Source organism: Harpia harpyja, chromosome 8 (assembly GCF_026419915.1).
Source record: "Harpia harpyja isolate bHarHar1 chromosome 8, bHarHar1 primary haplotype, whole genome shotgun sequence".
In the NCBI taxonomy this organism is placed as follows: domain Eukaryota; kingdom Metazoa; phylum Chordata; class Aves; order Accipitriformes; family Accipitridae; genus Harpia; species Harpia harpyja.
In genome coordinates this window covers 29,018,593-29,036,818 of record NC_068947.1, presented here as the reverse complement: position 1 = coordinate 29,036,818, position 18,226 = coordinate 29,018,593, and positions in this window count along the sequence as shown.

The window sequence follows — 18,226 nt, the reverse complement described above, 5'->3', positions numbered from 1 at the left end:
CAGGTTGAAGCCCAATGGCATAACAGTGAATGTGCCACTGCAGGGACTTTTAAGACTGGTAGAACCTCTGATTTGTCACTTCAAAGGATCAAGAATACCTTCAACTGAGTTATTGTTTGGGGGGAGCTGGCTCTACTTAAATGAATTCATATTAATTTAAATTTTTTAAAATATTGATTCAAATAGTCTAGTGTAAGGAGAGGGAAATTAAACTTTTTATTTTACCAAATTATTTAACTGGGGTTTATGTAAATGACATTTTTGTTCAGGAAAATGTTACTTTTCTGCCTATTTCAAGAAATAAATATTTTTTCAATATTGGCTATTTTTATAGGTTCCAGATGTAAGGCTATGATTTTTAATAAGCATTTTTTCTGTCCCCTTATTCCTCTCTTCTAGTTTAATGACCTTTCTTTCCCCCCATTATTTCTCCTCTTTTTCTATTTTCTCTGTACTTGGGGTTTTTTGAGCACAGAAGTTATGTACAAATTCTGATAAGATAAATTAGGGACCAATATTTTCTGTTCTTTAAGCATACTGGATTAGAATTTACTGCCACAGAAACTAATGACAAAAATCTCCAACATTGGTGAGGGCAATGTGTGAACTGGGGGAAAAAACCAACAACAAGAGTTCTAAAGAAATGGTCTACATGAACTTCAGAACTAAAACAGTCTTCCAGGTGCTCATAAAGTCTTGTCTATCTGCCAGTCAGTAATTCCTCATCTTTCCGTATCTTCTATAATTCCTATCCTCCTCTGTCCCATAATGAATCCATATGGACCACAGAAGTTTTATCAAACCTATGCCTACGGAAAGACGTAAGTGTTCTGATACAGCTTCTGGTGACCAATAATGGACTTCCGTATTGCCATTTTCAATTGGAAGTACCTACCAGAGCGGTATTAAACATTGTTCACAACTTGAAGAAATAAAACTTCTGAGGAATAAATGTTCCAGTTGTTATGCACATCTGATGAAAAAAATTCCCTTTTTTCAGTATTTTTTTTAACTAATGAATTAAATCTAATGCTAACTTCCTAGATAACCCAGGTATAGGTATACGTATACATGCATACGTATACATATACAATTTAGATATATAAATGCAGAGGGAAGAGTAAGTACAGAGTTAAAGGTCTGAGAGTACAACTGACAATGCTCGGCAATACAACTCTGTACCTTTTAGGATGGACTTCTACCTTTATTACTGTTTCACTTGGCTTTGGAGAAACCCCTTCTCCATTTCTGGAGGGCCGTGCTATTTACTGGGGGTTTTTCTGTCAAACAACTGAATTCATATGAAAGTCAATAAATGACGGGCTTTTGCTGCAAAAAGCCTAGCATTAGCTGTTCTGCTGAATGCCAGAGCAGTTCTGCCTTCAGTAAGACGAGAGCTGATGGGAACTATGAGCGCTGGCGCAACTCTCCCAAAAATGAAGTCAGGCTTCCCACGTTTGCCTCAAGGCTTGGCTGTTAACTAAGCTATGCAGAGCTGGCATTTATCGGCACGGTTGTCTTTTTTCTCGCCTATTAGTCAGTTGTAAGTGAAGAAATATTCTTTAAAAGATGTCGATGAGTACGATTTCGCGTACGTTTTGCCCCTGTCGGACGAGCATCAATCAAGCCAACCCACGCCGGAGTGGGGACGCGCTAGCAGTCGCACCGCTCATGCTCTGACCCTGCTGGACCCAAAACGTTGAACCGGACCTCGGGGGCATCCCCCGGCGCACCTTCTCCTTGAGCAGCAGGTAGTTTTCCGGCGCTGCAACAAACGCCGAGTTGCACAAGGAGCCCGAAGGGGCTGACGCTCGTTACCGCCTACTCCGTTTGAGAACGCGTCCCGGCACTCCGCGCCGGCTCCCCCGCTGAGCAGCTGCCGCGGGGCGCGGCCGACGCCCGGAGCGAACCTGCGGTGCGCGCCGGCCGCGCCCCGGCACGCCGCCGGGCAGCCTGCGTGCCGCCGCCCAACCCGCCGCTCCGCCCGCCGCTCCGCCGCCGCTCCACCGCGCGGGGGGCGTTCTCGCCCCGGCCCGCCCTGGCGCCGCCCCTCGAGCCCCCCGCCCCGGGGGACTTTCCGTGCCGGCCCCGCCGCGGGGGCGGGTGCTGCCGGTGCGCGGGGCCGCGGCCCCGGGCGTGCTGCGGGAAAAGAGGGCAGCTCGCGGCAGTTCTCGCGGCTGCGGGCCTGCCTGCTGCTTACGTCAGGAAACAGCTCGCCCAGTCGCGCTGTGCTTTACAGGTATTGCATTTCCTGCTGGCTGCTCCGGTGCGTGTCTAATTACACTCGGAACGGTTGATCTAACTTGTATTTAGCTCTGAGGCTTGCGGCTTTTATTTCAAAGCTGGAAAGGCATTTGCGTGCTGAAAGCTTTCACTTTTCTTGAGGCCAGTAACTGCTGTAATAACACCTCTACCTACAGACTTGCTTCTGCTTTTCCTGGAGAGCCCGACTTTAGCCCAGCCTGTTAGCGGGGTGAAGAGCGTACGCTGCAAAGGCAGGTTTTGGCTACGAGGTTCTAACTGCGCTGCCTGTGAGAAGGAGCAGGTTGCCCGCCTGTCTTGGGAACAGCAGCCGTCGTGTCCTTGGGCAGTTTCTCAGACTTTGTATCTCCATAAAGCTGCCTCAGTTTAAATTAAAAGTGACTCCAACTTCAGAGGGTAATTTCAGCTTGGGATCTGCAGTGTTCAAACTAGGTTGTTGAGCCAGACATGTGCAAACTCCTCACGTAGGCATGATCACAAAAAATGTGTATGCAGTTGACCCTGATAATCACAGACAAATGATTTGTGGTATGCCTGCCTTTGGTGTAACTCTACCCTTACAGCTTTTGGCCTGACCATCTAAGCAAATTAGGGTTAAGTGGTAGGGCTGTGTGCTTGTGTGTGTCTACATAGAAACACCTGTTTGTCTCTTCCACCCACTGTCCAATTCTGACCAAGTCAGGTAATAAGTCAGAGATGAAGAAGTTAATCGGTTTAGGCATGTTTTGTGGAGATAGGTAGTCTAAGGTAGAAGGAGGCTGTACTAGTCTACAGCTCAGGAAAAGCCTGCAGCTGCTGTCTTTGTACTCTCGTATTACACAACAGAGAACCCACACCTTGCAACATTAAGCCATAGAAGACCAGGCTGCATTGGTCCTGCTGCTCTCATAAATATTCATTTTTCCTACCTTGCTTCTCTGAGAGAACTCAAAGGCTTAAGAGCAGGAGAATCTCCTCAGAAGCAAGACCACTGCATCTCTTCTGGTTACCTCCAGATTAGGAGCCAGTATCTGACTCTAGACACAACCTGAACTAAGCAAGGCAGGAGAGAGGTTAGCTCAAACAAAGGAGAAAGTAAACAAGATATTTCATATCTTGCCAATTTTCAAAGACTGCTATGTCTGAGCTTGGAAAAATGATAGAGCTCAGAGAGCTTGTCATTGGAAAAGGCTGGGACTCCCCTCACTCAGATGGATTGTATATTAAAAATGCTTAGTTCTCTCTATGGCTGTAAAGTGAATCTAGATTAGCTCTGATTATACATTTCAGCAATCTCCCTTCTCCTGTCCTAAGTGACATCTTGAAAGATTTAGAAAATTAAAGATTTAAGATTAAAGAAATTAAAGATTAAAGAAATTAACATTAAAGAAAATTAAATGTAAATAATATATTAAAATATGAAAAAAATAGAAGCTCTCAAAACACCAAATTGTTTTTCATCACTTGCTGTGTTTAGGCAAGACAGAGCTAGGCACAATGATAATTGTTTCAAGAGCTCTTAACTGATTGAAATTTCTTTTTCGAACACAACTTTGGTCCTTCTGAGCCCAGGTTTAAGCGAAAGTCATCAACACTTATCCTTTGAAAATCCAGGCCCCCAAGTCATGTGGCTTCCAGACCTTTCCAGAGTGAGGAATCAGCTCTGCCCTGCTGCAGGGCAGAGGGAAGATCCCTTTCTCCAGGTCCCAGGGAGAAGGCAGATCCCCATTCTCCAGGTCAGGGAATGATCTGTCCTGTGTGGGTTCACTCTTTATTCTTAAGGGACATGCCAAGGTCTCTGAGGTGCTTTGGGCATTGTGGACTAATTCCTAGTGGACTAATTCCTAGTGAGTTTTTGTTGTTATGATTTTCACTCTGTGATTAGTAGGGTTTACAAGGTGTAACTTCCCAGTAGCCTTGTAATTTAAGACTTTGCTGTAGTAGAATATCCATACCTAGAGAGCAGCAGCTGCCAGCAGCAATGACAACTACAGAGCCTACCTTATACTAGCTTCAATTTGATGCCACCATTATCACTGCTGTCTGGTGCTGCAGAATGGCTTTTGGTTTTTAGTCAGATTTCATACAGAGATAAGGCTTGTGCAGCCACGCTGTCATCACTGCCTTTTTAAACCCTTTAAGCCATAACATAGAAATGTCACAGATAGCGTTGCATCTTAAAAATCTTGTGTCCCACAGGTTTCTTGGAGACTGGTGAGCAGATAGTGCTTTATTGCTCAGTGAAGTTCAGCTGTTACTCTTTCTGGTATACCTGTCAGACAGTTGAATGAGTAGCATGCCTAGACTTTGAATCAGCCACAGCATATAATGTATCTTGCACAGCCATCATGTATAACAATTGGAATAGGAGTATTACAAGAGAGCTACAGAAGGCATGAGAGCTGAGATGAGTGTAGCAGGAGGCTTTAGGCAACACAGGGGGGAGCTAAGTGTCTTAGTTGACTTAGGAGAGCACAGGAGAAATTGGAGTACAGAGATGGTTGGGGGGGGAAAAGAGAACCTGGGAGTATTGCAGCATTGGCTGTATGGGACAAGAAGAGGAAATCAATATGCTACCATAGAAGATCCAGAAAACATAGGACAAAAAAATGGAAGAGGGCAGGCTTTCTATGTCTTGCTGCTCACAGAACTACTATCTCATGCAGATCCCCCATAACAGAGTATCAGTGGGGCACTTACGAATACTGTGGAGACACCTGATGAAGTGCCAAAGAACAGACTATTAACTCCTGTAAAGGAAATCAGCCGAGTACATCTCGGATGAGTGGGAGTGTCCTTGGATGCTAGGCATAGACAGTGCTCACTTGCGTAAATGAAGTCTTAGTAGATACTTGGATGCTATGGATTTTATGCAAGTGATCTACTTCCTTTTTCATGTTATTTTTGCTTAGGCTGCCAGCTTTACTGTGACAGTCACTGCAGAAAGAATTGCTGTTCTGCTTGAGGAACATCAGAGTGCAAGGGCAGAGTACAAGGGTATCGGTGTCCTACAGACACCTTCTAGTAAGAACCGGTTTTTGGCTTCCACCTCATCAAGTTGCTCAGTGCCTGTGCGCTCTGACCACTAAATGCAGGCATAGGGGTGACTTTGAAATGGAGCACAGGAGGAGAACATGGCTCCTCATAGGGACTCCTGAAGAAGCACCTCTTCCCTGGGTTTTTGCAAGTGCTGGAGCGTAAATACCAGAGTGGTATCTGATGGAGAAACAGGGCTAACTAGTCCATGCTGCTTCTGAGACCTGAACTAATACAGTGACGTGACATTGCCCTGCGTCATGTAGACATACCAGCCCGTACGGGATTAAACTGGAGCTCTCTAACACATTGCCGTATTCCACTGTGTGGACTTGTTCTAAGAGATATACAGGAATTATCCTTTAGCCTAATAAATTGTATGGCAGCATGACCACTGCCTCTAATGTAGGGAATGCTCCAAAATTATTTGTAAACAGACTTTTAATTGGGAGGCACTGATACAGCCTTGATACTCCATGTATATAGCTTCTGGTCAAAGCAAGCTCGGGGTCTTACAGCTACAGGCAAAGAGGCCTGGGCTGGGATGCTCCTGCCAGGGGAGAGGGAGGCTGTGGCAGAAGATGGGTGCTCCAGAGTTATGGTTCTGGCTGCTGGCAGAGGGAGGGGGGGATGCAGGGGACGGCGACTGCTGCTGCAGAGAGGGCCCTTTACCTCTGCTGCGGTCACACGCCTCTTCTTCCCCTGCAGTGGCAAGAGCAACCACACTTTGATAACGTAGCCATTGGGCCATAATTCATGCGCTACGCCCATCTATCTGTTCCTTAGCAGCTCTCTACTTTGCTTCTGCCAAGAGCCAGCTCTGTTTCTCATAGATAGAATGACGTTGTTTACAAAGATTGTATTTAGCAAGGTTCCTGGCTTTAGGAAAGATTACAGAAAAAGAGAAGAAAAGCTGAGAGAAAGCAGGTAAAATCAGCAAGAGACACTGCCTGTCAATATATAATGCCTGTATGTCTGTTCAGCCTCAGTTGTCCAGTCTGCCACATGTAGACAATTTCCGCTACTCCAGCTGTTCCTTTGCTTCCGTGGGAGGATATCAAGGCCACAGGGCTTTGCACTCCTGTAGCCATGGCACAGCAGGATCAGGTAGGGGCAAATCCAGAAGTGTGTTGAACACTGTGGTTCTCCATTTAAGACTCTCTCTTTGAAATCTGTCGTTGTTGCAGGTTTTTTTCTCTCTCCCAGATTAGCCTCATAAGTTCCCTTCCTTTCAGTCCAGCTGTTCCCTTACATGAAATGGAAAGGCAAAGTAAGACATTTAGTGGCAAAAGAGGCAAATCACAAACTGTGCTTGACAGCAGTTCTCAGGCATGGGTCAGTCTAGCCTGTCGATACCCATCGTCACCCACTGGTCATCACTGTACCGCTCAAGCAGTATTGCTTGGCCTGTTCTGTTGATAATGTGCCAGTAAATCCCACATAGTTCAGAAGTTCATAGGTGAGTAATAGAGGAGTAAGTTGGCACCCGAGGGCTTCCCATTTCATGCTAGTCACAGTCTTGGCAGGGGCCGGTCCTTTCAAGCTTCTGCGATGTGAGTGGTAGTAGTACAAGCACAGGTACCTACTGTTACTTTTTTGCCCATCTTGAACGCTGGTGCTGTTAAAGGGGCACACATGAGCAGGTTTGTGGGGAAGGGAGAAGAGGACTTCATTTGCACAGTGGTTTTATATGCTCACAAAGTGGTATGAAATCCTCAGAGATAAAGCATTGCACTCCTCAGCCTGAATCACCATAGTGCAGAAAGTTGTATTTCTTATGGTCTTCTGCCTAATGAATAAGACATAAGATGTGGCCATGTATTTTTTACTATTAATATCATGATTAAAGGCAAAGAAGCAGATTTTGGGTCAGGGCTTGTAATAGTTTGCGATTTATTTTTTTTTCCAGAGGTACTGTGACAAGCCTGGGACCTCCTAAGGACGTGGCAGAGTTACTGCTCTGTTGTACACTAGGATCTCCTAGGATTTCAAGTCAAACTTTGGGAGAGAATTAGGAATACCAGCCGTATTGAAATGGTGGATGTAACTGTAGGCGGGAGTGTGGAAATCTAGCTTGTAATTGGGAAAGCCACCAGCGGAGGTCAGTGTCTCACAGAGACAGACTCTCCGCTTCCCCACTGCAAAGCCGGCGCCTAGAGCAGGCGGGAGCTGTCCTGGTTAAGAGGTGCATGCGGCTCCCGTCTATCCGTTTCTCCCCATTTAATTGCACACCCGAGTGTCCTAAGCAGCTGTGCTAACATACAGGCCTCTCCTGGCTGAGGTTCTGCCTCGGTTTACAACACGGTATTTCTTCCAACAGTGTTTCCCAGCTTGAAGAACATCTGAAACTGGTACGTAATTGATCTTCACAAATGAAGAGTGATTCTGTATCACAGTCACCAGACTGCACGTGCGTGTGCAGGTACTGAGCTCGAGGCCTCCTGTCCTGCAGGATGGGCCCCGCGTCCTTTGGGAACACTTAGTAGGTGCAGTCCTCAGAGAACCCGGGAGGAAGCGCTTTTCAGGTGGCAAAATATGGACCTCTGTGTAGAGTGAGTAATCTAAATGTTTTTGTTGTCTGAGGAGAGAAATAGACTCCTCCAAGGGATGGTTCATGTCGCTGTGAGCACTGAGTGCCCGTGTTACTCTGTTAACCATAACGGGTACGCAGGGCGAACTGTTACTGAGATGCAGACCTCCAAGTTTTTAGGTGAAAGAAATCTCACCCATAGTTTCAGGAACTTGAGCATGAGCTGTTCAGCCTTGATATTCAGCCTTGTCACAACCAAAGTGCTTCTGGATCTGACCGGGAACCTGGTGCGACTTTAGGATCAAATGCAGATTTCAGGTGTCTCCAGAGTCAGGCAGCACATGCGTGTGGATGTTTCAGGTTAACTATATGCCCCTCATCCTGTGTGAGTGCAATAAAGATAGACCCCTTTGCATGGTATTCTTTATGCAAAGACAGTGTCTTTTAAGACTCTAACATAAGCCAGACCAACTTCGAAAAATACGTAAGCAAGGCAGTGTTGTAACACCAAAACCAAGCCAGAAACCCAAATCTTTGGTTAGGAGGGAAAATCACATGTGGTTAAAACCTAACTATTTTTTTATCCAGTTTGCTAAATGCCTGCCAATAGTTGTTCTGTTTCTCATGCATGTGTTTGTGTCTGGCATATCAGAAGTGCCAGGGACGGCTCCTGGGGGAGCTGGACTTTCGGTTTCACATGGACTTTTCAGTGAAAGGGAGAAAAGTTCACAGGAGAAACCTCTGCTTTTGTACACACTAGAAGTGCAAGCTGACCCTTCAGAGATACACAGCAGCATACTAAGATCTGTAAAGGTATATACATAACTGTCAGGGCCCTGAGCCCATTCCCTGCCAGCCCCAGTGGGGTCTGGCTGTGCAGCTGAGGGTCAGCTTTGCCAGCGCAGCTGCATTAGACACACGCAAACTCTCACAAGGATTTGCAGAGCCCAGAGAAGGTAGTGGATGACAGCAGCTGTATGAAACATGGCCAATAAGAGAAAGGCTGAAAGGATTGGGTTGTTTAGTCTGGAGAGGAGACGTGTGAGGAGAGACACTGCCACAAAGGAGGAAATGAGTCTTTCCTTCTTCGTGGACTCAGTAATAGGCTTGAACAACAAGTGAAACTTGGGTACTAGAAAAAAGTTTCTCGTGGCAAGCAAGGACGTGTTGGGATGCACTGCAGGGCTGTAAAAAGTCCAGTGCTCAAGCTTGAAAAACCAGGTTAGGCAAATGTCTGATGGGAATGGTTGTGGCATACCAGATCCTCCCCTGGCCAGCAGGATGGCAAACAGACCCTCCCGCTCAAAGTCCTTCCCAGCTTGTTTCTATCATCCATTGATAAGTCATAAATCCTATGAGGTTCATACCTCAGATTCTATTGACAGGAAAAAACAGTGTTAATCAATCAAGTCTTGTCTTTTTTTGTCACTTTTTTTTTTTGCTTAGGTGAGGTGTCTTCTAAGTTTTAAAATTTTAAAGTATTTAGGTAGTTTATCTCCTACCCAAATTAGTGGAAATTCATCATCTGTCTGGGGATTAGTGGGAATTCATCATTACATGCAGCCAAGGTGTGTATTTCCACACTTGTTTCTAAAGGTTGTCTTTACCATAGTGTGCGCTAAGAACAAAACCACAATCTTCCTTTGTATCCTCACGACATACACACACATAGACCCCAAAGGAGACAAAGAGATTGGGAAATAATATGATGAAATAAAGTCTGTGTCATTCCTTTTTCTTCTGTAAAGGATGCCCACTTCTCTGTTCAATTTTCCTTGGCTACCTGTTGAGCAGACTTGCATGGTGGGAAAGTTGTAGACCACAGACATAGTACATGCAACTGAAATGACATCCAGCACAGCTGCAGCATATGAGGATTGGGGTCATGGTTGCTCATTTTCTGACCACTTTTCTTGTTCTGTTCTGTAGAGAAGTTGGTTAGGCAGAGATTAGGTAGAATAATCCTTCTTATCCATATGCTTTAAAATCTTGGCCATCACAGACACGAGATCCTGGCACTGCTGTAATGAAAAGACTCTTCCAGCTCTCCCTCTCTATTCCTGCAATTGCTTACAGATCTGAAATAACGTAGCTCCCTCTAGGTGGTCAAGATTTGATGCCTCCTTTCCATTACAAAATTCTTACCCTTACTTTACTACTCTAGAAATATGAGACTCACAAAGAGTGTTCTCTGTATCCTATTCACAGACAGGGGACAACCATTAACAACGGGGAAAAAAAAAACCCAAACACATTCATGTTGGGAAAAAGTGAGACTGGATGTTTAGTTGAAATCTACCAGGCAAACTGACATTCATCCTGGCACAGATACAGTAAACTGCCATGCGCAGGGATGGGAAACAGATTAGGAGGACCCTAGGTGGGAATGAGAGGATGAATCGCTTCCCTTGCAGGAAAAAGTCCAGAGTCGTCTTCGATTGCCTTGAAACTGGTGATATGAGAATTCCTTCATCCCTCCCTCTCTAATCAAGAGAATGTTTAATAAGTCATTTTTGTATTAATTGGATTAATTGTCCTGGCCTTCTTGCAAAGTGCTGTGAGCACCATCACTGCAAAATATTAGATAAGAAATAGCTATTCCTCATTTTTTTATTAGGGAAAAAAATGGCTGTTCACTTAGTATCACACAAGGCAAAAAGCCAAACAGGCAGAAAGGTTTCTCATTTGTGGCTGGGCTTTTGGTTAGAGGTTACTAAGCAACACTAGCCTGATCTTAGCCCTACATTCCTCCTTGGAAAGCAGTGTCTGTTAACACTCAGGTCAAAACTGGGCTTATGTATATATTCAGCTGACATCAAAGGCATGCACGGCTGCAAAGAAAATCATGCTTTGGCTTCCTGACTTACAAGACTTTAAACAATTACATTGCCCATATTTTGTTTGTGCTCATATTTGTGGCCTCTGATCACATGTACAGGAACAAGTAGATGGTGGAAAAAGGTAGGCAATTCCATGATTTTCAGGGAGAGGTTAACCCAAATACATACATGACTGAGCGTTGTTTGGTTGGTGCAGATATCACCCTGCCCAATATTGGCATGCATTTTGTTTCTGATTCAGAAAAGCAACAACTGTATTTCCCTCCATTTGTTGTTCTTCATTACCTGCTTCCTCCCATCCCATGCCCCACAGCCTCCGCTCTTCTGTTGCAGATGCCAGCCTTGCCTGTTTGTTCCTTAGGTTTATCTGTACATGAGCTTGGTCTTCCCAGTGACAGGGCCTCCTAGGATATGTCCTCATAGAAATACTAATGCAAGAACTACTTAGGTGAATTACACTGAAATAAAGTGAGACTTATTAGGTGTTCTTCCTAAACACTTTTTTTACAAGCAGTATTCTCTGTCACCTGAATGATGCTGCTCTCAGCCACAGTTGCTAACCTGCCCTGGGGCCTAGGCAAAAAACCTTAATAAGCATTGTAATATACCTCTTCAGGATTTGGAAGAGTACTAAACAACTTCAGTGCAGACAGTCTTCTAGAGGCGTTCAGAAGGAAACACTTTCCCACAGTTCATTGGGATCACAGGGTAATTCATCTTAATGGAGTGAAAGAGCCACGGGATATATCCCCAGAAATCCCAGCAAGTGCTGACACAGTAACTCATGTAGCGCTTTGTGGAATGGCTGCCCTCACCAATTACCTAAATTAACCCGGCAAAGACTGCTCACACAGAGAAAATCCTCCCTGACCTGATTTGTAAGGCCATTTAAATCATTCCTTCAGACCCGCCTTTGCTATTATACATCTATAAAATGAATTGCTGAGACTAGGAGAAGGTATACTTTACCTGTTTGTGATATCATACAAACGTCGATGTGTTCATTATGACAGAAGTGGCTGGTAGTGACTTCTCTTTCATGTGTCAAGTGTGGGCTGTTAGTGACTTACATACTTCCAACTCAAAAAAATTTATAACCATTTTACAAAATTCTGTTGCCTTTGGTGTAACAGCCTTTTGCAATTTAACAAAGAGAAAGCCCATAGGCTAGAAAAGTGCCCCCTCACTGCTGATAAACTTGGATTAAATGCATAAGATTTAATCAACTCACTTAATTTCATAAAGTTCCATTCTGGTTTCGCTTCTGCGGCTTGCGTGCCAGAGAAACACACTGTCAGTCTCCCAAATAATAAATGAATACAGAATATTCCAAGGTTGGACTCATGCCACCACTGAAGCAGGAATAGCCAAATCTGCAATAGAAATGTCTGCAAACTGCTGGAGGAGAAAAGCAGTGCCAGGGCAAACCCCTTTAAACAAACTCGCAGACTCACAGGACCCATTGCAGAGCAGCCTAGCTCTCTGGGTCGAGAGGTGGGAGAGAGGAAGAGAGTATTCAGCTGTCTGGGCAAAGAAATAGCAGGACTTTTCAACAAATCTGTTCTCTTACATGGGAAATAAAGTTTATTTTCTTCTAGTATCGTTCTCAGAGCAGCTATATTTGTCAACATCTTTTTGTTAATTTGCTTGTAATTCAACCTGAAGTATATATCCAACATGGAAAAATTGGGATTGGAAAAATCAGAGCTTGGATAGTGTATATTTGGTAAAGTTAGAAACAACCAAAACCAGGAATTTAGAGGGTAATTGTGAATAACCTTAACTAATGTTACCATGACTGCTTCTACCCATAATAGCATTCTTTGGTAGTTTTTAGTATGCCTGGTTTTCATTTGCAAATTTTAGACACTGAAATAATTAGTGAGGAAAAACTTTTAGAATGAATGTAGCTACACTTGCAGGTGAAAGTACACAAGGTTTTCTTTAGTCTTCTCTCTGAAAATAGCTATACTGGTATAAAACTTTTTTATACTAATTGTGAATTCAGATTGGAAATACGTGCTGTTTTAATTATGCTATAATTAAGTGTGCTAAATAGATATCGTACTAAATATACTGTAACTAGGAAGATTGCACTATTTTAATTACATTAACAGACTTAAAGATTTACATTTTTCTAGCACAAAAAAAGGATCAGCTTCATATACACATTCCATGATGTCAGCTGAGTAACTCTGGTCTCATTGCTGCAAATGCAAGGTACTGTCTTGCATTGAAAGCTATGCCAAGTCGTATCACTTCAGCTTTACCATGGACTAAAAGCATTCATGTGGATTGTTATCATGGCTCACTTGATCCACAGTAACTTGTTAAGCCATGATAATTCAGTTATGAATTTGAGCTTAAGGGGAAATGTTTCAGAGTACTACAATAATGGTGCTATAGCTGTGATAGTATAAGGATATGTTTTGCATTAACACAACACCCTCATCTAGACTAGGCCTGCAAGACCATATTAAGCAGTGAATACTAAATAACGGTCAAATAAATGAGGACTCTAAAGAGAATCATTACTGCTTAAGGATGCAGATGATGATCAGCCTGGAATTCTGGAATGCAGCAGTGTTCCTTGATGCCCATGTGAGTATCCCACTTTAATCCAGAGAAAGATGATTTTCTGTTGAGGAAAGTGCCCTCATTCAGGAACGCACTTCAGCACGTACTTGAATTTCACTAAAAGCACTAGGATTCAAGTTTGAGATTAAAACTAAACATATGCCTATGTGTTTTCCTGCATGGGGACATTGATTTAGAGACTGAAAACCATGCAAGTTAACCTATTTTGAAAGCTATCAAGGTAGTGTTGAAGAAGAAAATAAAATTAAAACCTCAAAAACTAAGGAAGTATTTGGGTCATTATATTTCAAGCTGAAAGTGATAGCACAAAGATCTATTCAATGACAATGAAATTATATAAATTAAACCCAAGATTTTTTTTTTAAAGTGATGATACAGGTTTTTTTACTGTTTGTGGTGTTTATTGTGCTTTAACAGAACTGGATAAATCTGATAAGCTGTTTAATTTTGGATTGGAGGAGCTGATGGAAGTGGAGTTCTTCCAGTGCTCTGAAAAGCTTACTTTTCCTATTGAACCTCCCATTTAAATTACCCTGACTACTCTAGATTGCGTAAGTAAATAGACATGGGAAAAGCAGCATCAGCTCCAAGAGTCTGCTTAGTCTTCTTGTTAGAGCTATGACATACTAGGATGCGTTCACATGTAGGGTGAACCCTTATAGTCAATTACACTCAATTTATTAGATTAGGTATGCCGAGGAATGGGATGATAACAGAGTCATATGGTAGTGGGGGTTTACCATCTGTTATGTGCCTTTAGCAATGGACCAGTTCTCACTGTGGACAACAAAAAGGAGTACTGAAAAAATAAATGGGACAAATGCTTTTAATTCCCAGCTGGGAATTTAATTCAGAATTCTCAATTTCCAATTGCGCCATGTTGTAAGCAAACTGAATATTTTCCAATATTTTACAGCTGAAAAGATTTGCTAGCAGGCTTTTATTAATTGCATTTAATAATATTCTGTAAGAAGCCTATGCAGAATGTGTCAAAAGCTATTCAGCCCACAATTTAAAGGTATAGATCCAGGTAATGCAATTGACAGCAGCAGAACTGTGCGGAGTTCATTTTGGCTTTGCAACTATTCATGTGTATACACTGAGATTTTTGTATTAAAAAAATTTATCTGTGCATAAATACTAGCCCCCTGAAACAGAGCTGAGGAGAAGACATATGTGACATAAGATTCTCAAGCAGCGGAAGTTAGGCATCTAAATCTGAAACTAGGATACTAAAACCCTCTATTCAGAAATCTCATTCAACTATTAGTTGACCAGGGAGACTGCTGCCACCCTGGGTTAGGTGTGGCTCCTCAGGAACCGAAATGCTTCTCTGCAACCACAGCACCTCATTCTTCAAAAAAGGTACAAGTTAGGCTGATGTCAAACCCAGTACAAAGCCTCATCTGCTTTCAGGAACCAGTGGAGAAATATCTCCACATAGTTCCCTAGTGGCCATCTGCCGCTATGCTCTAATTCCATATTATGCAACTAGTAGCCTAGGATTTTCCACAAAATTCAGTAAGAGCAACAACTTTCTTGTAAAACTTGTTTTGCACTTCTGTAAGACAAATCTTAGCCTGAGGGTTATCAGCTATTTTGGTATGGCTTCTCTTTTGCTGAGCTGTTGCAAAGGAACGGGAGCTACCTGAAACAGAAGGGGAGGGGAAAAAAACACCCTGAGGTAGGTATTAGGGTATACGTTTGGAAGGCTGGAGACCGGCTGAGATCCATGTCTTCATTAACAGTAGGACCAAAACCTGTGGTGCTTTCTCCTCAACCCTTCTTGCTGAGTGCCAGGCTGCAAAGTCGCACCCGTCTTGAACACCTCCTCCTGCCTAGAGGCACAGGTTGGGCAGGAGGGAGGGCTGACTCACCGGCAGTCAGAGCCAACCACTCATAGAGAATGTGGCTGGGAATAAACTTAAGAAGGGGAAGGTATATAGACAACCAACACCATGGACTGTATCTGCTGTAAATTGCTTTCCAAGAGAAAAGAAAAAGTTACGAGTCTTTAATGAATGGGAGCAATAATGAAAGCTATTTTCCTTTTTTCATCAAGCATATGTAAGTGTGCATATGATGAAAATATGAATTCTTTTTGTGTTTTGTTGTTTGTTCTTTTTTTTAAATTAAATTTGGCTTCTCAAATCTCAGGTCTTTCTGCCTCTGTACTGCAACCAGCAAAGTTTGATTTATTTACAGAAACAATCAGTTCTGAGTAATTTCATCAGAGCCTGTGAGACCTGGGACATAAGAAAATAAATACAGCCTTGCTACCGCAGTGACTTACACTGCATCTGCTTTGGGAGACCGACTTCTTAGGGTCAGTTGATATCCCTTATTCCTGCCTGTATATCATTTTGTTGGGGATGGGTATGGGGCAGGGGGAAGGTGTTTGCAAAACAAACCTTGACCTTTTCAGCAGCAAACAAATGCTGCTGAAGTAAGCAAACAAATGGATTTATGGGAATTTTACAAGAGGAATTTTGGATTGGGACTGCATTTTCCATCTGATTTTCTACTGTCAGTGTTCCAAAAGCTTATAAACTAGATTCTCGAGCTCAGTCTACCTACTGATACTTCGTGTTTCCCAATTCCTGTTCCTGACCTCCATTTAAAAACCAGACATTTAAAAGTACACACTCTACAATTTTAATATTAACAGCTGAAGTAACACCATCTTTACCCTTTAAAACTATTCTTGCCAAAAAGAAAAATAAGAAACACTATTTTAATCAACAAAAGAGATGGGTTCATCCAGAAAAAATTGATTTGATTGAAAGTATTTTGTAAATCTTTTTGATAAACTGAATGATACTAAAAGATTTTGCATTTCCCACGCTCTTAACTTGATAATCTCAAGCCCATCTGTAAGCAAAGATAAATTAATTCCTCAAAACTAGTCACAAGAGAATGAAATTCCTAGTAATATGTCCATCTTCAGGTGTGTGTGCATAAAGTATAAAAAAATTAATATTATTTCACATCCATTTGTGCTTATTTTCTTCTTTTTTTTTTGTGGTTTTGATCAAGTTATTCTAGTGTAATTTCAGAATAAAGATTTATTTGCTGTTGTATCAGTGCCATGGGAAGTTCTCAAATTTCCAAAACCATCATTCCCTGCACTTGACATCACCAACATGTACACTGTGGCAGTTCTGTGAATTTGGTGTCTTTTTACCATAAAAAAGGACATAAGTTCAGGGACTTACTGAATGAAGTTTCCCATTTTTAGCTGTTTTTCTACAGAAACAATCCTTTTGTGATCATACTTCCAGTTTCTGTGTATCTCTACCTGTGGCTGTTCCCTGTTCCTCAGTAGCTCAGGACATGGTGGCCAGTTTAACTTCAGAGATACATATAGAGGTCTCAAAAATAATTCATGTGCTTTAAGTGTCACTATAACATATAAAGACTCCAGTAATTACCTTCTGAAACTGCTCTCTGAGCTCGTACCTTACAATACACTTGAGTTTACCTGGGAAAGCTGAGAGGAAGCAGAGAGACAAAGAGCAGGACCCTCCTGCAGCAGCAAAAGCACCCCAGTCAGTCATGCATATGACAAATACGCAGGAAATCAAGTTTCCCTGGTTCTGGTTCTCCCCTGGTTGAGTGGCCTGTAGGTGTACATGCTGCTTTTTTTATTCGCAGTAACACTGTCTAGAAACCAGTGCCTATCAAACAGGATTAAATACTGGACTATCTGGTCTGCCTTTGTTTGGCTGCTGTTTGGTGGCTACAGCCAGTGGTCACATTTCTAGGGCATGTTATGGCACTTCATTTATATGTGATGCTGTCCTGAACTTCTCCAAGGGACCTGAACTTCTCCAAGTGATACTTCACTCTTGCACAAAGCTGAGTAGAAAAGCATTCATGAGTGGATCTAGTGTAAATACACTGGAGTAACCTAGCTGATAGTACATGGGGTTTACGTCCTTGAACTTGCTCTGATTGTGGACTGAGAACAACAGAAAGTATTATATTGTGTGTGTTTATAGGCTGTTAAATCAATATGCTGCTGGAGGGGAATTTTCCATGTCATTTATAAATAATGGTGAGAGATGTGCTCTCGGCAGCAGTGGTGCACATGCAAAGGGCCTCCATTGACTTCTGCAGTGTTATACATTTTGCTGCACGATTAATTTAACTCACTCCCCTTTGTGAACTGTCCACACTGAGAATTACTGCTTTAACCAGAGACAGCTGTTGCTGCCATCCCAAATCAGTCCTTCTAAAGAATCAATGGACTAAAATACATCTAAATGTTAATTGGGAAACAAACGATGAAAATCAGGAGGACGTGATACTAACATCACGCAGCTTCTGAACCATAGGCATCTACAGCAGACTGCCCAGGAACGTATGCTCCCTGCTGATACAAAATGTTTATTTGCACTCCTGGTGTTTCACAATACATCAGGTTTCAAATCTGTCACAGGCCTCCTTCCCTAGCTTTGTACTTTGGTGTTGAGCACTGAAAATGTCAAGTCCTGTGCTCCACACACATCTAACTTTCTGACCCTGAACTTTATTATTATAGCAAATTATGGCCTACAGCTGAACTCTCCTGAAAAGTCATTGTGGAGCTGATGCAAGAAATGAACCATGTCGAAAGCATGGGTGTGGGAACATATACGGCAATATTACTTCAGTAGTGAACAAAAGGAGGAAATATGGGAAATATGAGTGATCACAAATAGCCAAAAAATCCTAGTCAGAATAATGAGCAAATTAATGAAAAAAAAAAAAAACGGACTTCTCAAATCCAAAAAAGTCTGAAACAATAACAGTATATTCATGAATTACTCAGATGTTGTGGTGAATGGAGTAAAAGTATATTTCAACAGATGAACGATAGAGGTATTTAGCTGAAAGCTATCAGAGTAGTTAAGTCTTATGGGGCAGTTTTCCCAAGTAAGAGGTTTTCTAGGTGTGTCCATTTTTTTCCCCAATCCCATCAGTACCAGCTGCAATTGCC